A 3,586-nucleotide genomic window follows, 5' to 3' on the forward strand; every position below is an offset into this window, starting at 1 on the left:
TGATTCAAATTAAATTTGTAGTCTGTAGATTTGAAAAATGAAGAGGAAAGTTATTCTTTGAACTTGTAAGTTTTTTTTTCTAATATTTATCATTTTGTATCATATTATATGTTGCGACCATGTTAATTTTTAGCACTTCTAAATGATAAAATTAAGTTGCATATGGCTATATGTGTGTTATACATTATACTGTTCGTACTATATAACATTAAGTATTAGTTTGTTACTTGCAAAATTTTTTTGAATACCCAAGTTTCAAAACCTGGGCCCGCCACTGCAGCTGAGGCATACCTTTTGCGTACACCAGGACGCCACTGCTCCTAGTTCCCCTCCGGCTCCGCACTTGCAGGTCGCCTCCTTAATCCATCACTGGCAGCCGCTGGAGGTCGTTCCAGATTGAATCCCTGAGGGCCGGCAGCTGAGACGTACCTTCTCCGTCACCGCTAACACCAGGACACCGCTGCTGCCAATTCCCCTCCACTCTCGCACTTGCAGGTTTGTCTCTAACTCCTGCAGTAGCTACTAGATTGCTAATTATGTTAGGACTGAATTTGTCAGTTGTATGTTAGCATATTATCTTTGTAAATCACTATGTTTTATTGTTGAATCACTATGTTAGCATATTTATTGTTACAGAATGGATGTTGGAAAGGTCAAACGTCTCTTGCGTTATCCTAAAGGTTCCGATCAATATGTAGCTGGTGTTAAAGGATTTATTGAATTTGCATTTAAAGATAAGTCTGAAGGTACCAAGATCTATTGCCCATGTCAAACATGTGTTCACACTACTACACAACCAAGGGATGAGATGTATGGACATCTGGTGTGCAATGGGATACTTGAGAATTATGATGAATGGGTTTTTCAAGGTCATCATTCAGTGAAAGACACCGGTAGTGAAGAAGCTAATTCACATAGCGAGGAAATGCACGTTAATATAGATCAACTGATTGAAGATGTTGTAGGGCATTTGTATGATGACACAACAATGGTCGATAGTCAAATACCACTAAAAGGGCCTAATTTAGAAGCACAATGGTTTTATAAGCAGCTGGAAGATTCCAAAAAACCTCTATGGACAGGGTGTGAGTTGAGTGAGCTAACTCTTTTTGTGCTTCTATTTAATGTCAAAACCATGAATAAGTGGTCTGATAAGTCTTTTGATGATCTACTAGAGGTTTTGCGTATGGCTATTCCAGATGGAAAGGAACTGCCCAAGAACTTTTATGAGGCTAAGAAACTTATTTCTAAATTTGGTCTTGGATATGAAAATATCGATGCTTGTCCAAATAATTGTCAGCTGTATTGGAAGGAAAAAAAGATGATGATTTTTGCTCAAATTGTAAGGCTTCAAGGTGGAAGGATAAGGAACCTGAGTCTGTATTAACAAAGAAGGAAAGAAGGAAAGCAACACCTTGCAAAGTTTTATGATACTTCCCTATTAAAAAGAGGCTGAAAAGACAATTTATGTGTAGACAAACAGCAACTTTTCTAAGATGGCATGATGAGGAGCGCATTAAGGATGGTGCACTCCGACATCCTGCTGATGCACCGGTGTGGAATAGGTTTGATGAAAAGTTCCCAGAATTTGCATCGGAATCTCGTAATATTCATTTTGGTTTGGCTACTGATGGGTTTAATCCATTTGCAATGTTGAGCTCCACTCATAGTTGTTGGCCTGTTGTTTTGGTAGTATATAACCTACCTCCTTGGCTTTGCATGAAAGAACACAACATTATGTTGTCTTTAATTATTCCTGGTCCAAAAAGTCCTGGAGATAGCATTCATGTTTTCCTTCAGCCACTCTTGGATGACCTAAAGGATTTATTTGAGATTGTGATTACTTGTCTCTCTAGGGTTATCACATTATTAATTATGATAGAAAATCTGTAATTTGCAACAGGGTATGAACAAGGATGCAACATCTAAATGCTCACAACAAATAAACTATCAGGTTTGGACTTCTACTGCATAACTTCCCAATTATTTGCATACGTTTTATAATATTGTCATCTGCTTGTTGTAAAAATAATACAACCTGGAATTCATATTGTGTATATTATTAATTCACTCTTTGACCTTTGGATAAGGCTGGCACTCCCGTATACATAAAGAGCTGGAGACATAAAAGTAAGAATGTTGCCTTAGGGACAATACTGAGTGTTGATCCAGATCAGAAAGTTGGAGGCCTTGAGCTAGGCAAAGAATTTTATATGCTGTGTGTTGGTCTTACCTCTGTGCCTGATGAGCCACTAATACGACCATATGACAACTTCCAAGTTATCGGAGACGTAGGCAAAAATCCTATAGCATGGCCTTCAAGTTGTGTATGTTCTTTCACTCTACTTAACAAGTATTATTGCTCTTAATTACTGTGTTATATTGAATCATTCCAACTTTTTTTTTGAAGGTTGCAAAGAGTGTCAGCCAATCATATTGATTTAGCCAGGTTTGTGTGACTTTGAACTCATCATACTTGCTGATGCAATTATCTAGACCAAACCTATCTGTTAAGTATACAATTTGTCAATTAATCAAGCAATGCCTCTTTGTAATTATTTTGTGAACCTGAAAAGTAAATGACTACTCCCTCCAGTTTATCATTCAATCTCTCCAGTTTATCATTCAAGTTGAGTTTAGATTCTTCCCTAAATGTTATTTTTAATTCATTTTCAGGTTGGAACCCATAGAATGCAAGGTCTACTGGAATGGTGCTTTCACTGGTCATTTGAATTGGTTCAAGAGAAGAGTCGATTGCAACTAGACTCCTATATGTATATGTTGCTTTCACAGAAAACATGTTTTAGAACACACATTATTTGATAGATTATGTTTTGGATGAAACTCTATAATCGGATATTTTGTTTTAAATATAGAATTTAGAGTTGTGCGCATTTAGCATTGTGTCTTATGATGATGGAAAAATTCAAGGCATTGTGTATGCTATATATTTGTATGAACTCAAATAAATAAATAAATAAATAATTTCATGGTTTATTCCTTGCAACGCATATTACTGTTGCCACATTTACATTTTAAGTGTTCCAAGTGTTACAGAGATTAAGTGGCCTTTCGTGCTACAAACACTTGTAAGTGTTGTTATAAGATAAATATATTCGTTGCAGTTTACCAACACATATTAATAGGACTTTCCAACGAATTTGTATGTGTTGCAAAAGATCCTTGCAACGTCAACATAGGCAACACATAAATATGCGTTGGTATAGACCCTAACAATACTTATATGGGCTTTTAGCAACACATATATATATTGCTATAAGGGGGTTTGCTTTGTAGTGTAACAGAAAAGATGGAAGAACCAAAGACTGAAGAAGCAAAAACATCAGCTGAGGGAGTAAAAATATTAGAAATTTTAAGTCCTTCAGGAGAAATTGAAGTAGCAAAAATTAAAAAGGGGCCAACAGTGACCCCGAAAAGAAAAAGAATGGTTAATGTGTTAGATGTTTTGGAGACAATTAAATCTTCAAGCATAACTCCAAAGAAGACTGCTGAAACTTCTGAAGCGTCTGCTGAAGCATCTGTTGCTGAAGCTTCGAAGCAACAGACTGGAACTAAAGCCGGGCCT

The 3,586-nt window shown here is 36.6% G+C and overlaps 1 long non-coding RNA gene across 1 annotated transcript; it reads left to right on the top strand.

Annotated features, from left to right (window-relative positions):
* Window positions 1-307: 307 nt before the first annotated feature.
* LOC103646621 (uncharacterized) lies at window positions 308-3,013 on the top strand. The gene is made up of 4 exons (XR_562308.3): window positions 308-1,954; window positions 2,091-2,327; window positions 2,411-2,449; window positions 2,677-3,013. It is a non-coding gene; the product is annotated as an uncharacterized lncRNA (long non-coding RNA).
* Window positions 3,014-3,586: the final 573 nt, after the last annotated feature.

This window comes from Zea mays, chromosome 2 (genome assembly GCF_902167145.1).
Source record: "Zea mays cultivar B73 chromosome 2, Zm-B73-REFERENCE-NAM-5.0, whole genome shotgun sequence".
NCBI lineage: Eukaryota > Viridiplantae > Streptophyta > Magnoliopsida > Poales > Poaceae > Zea > Zea mays.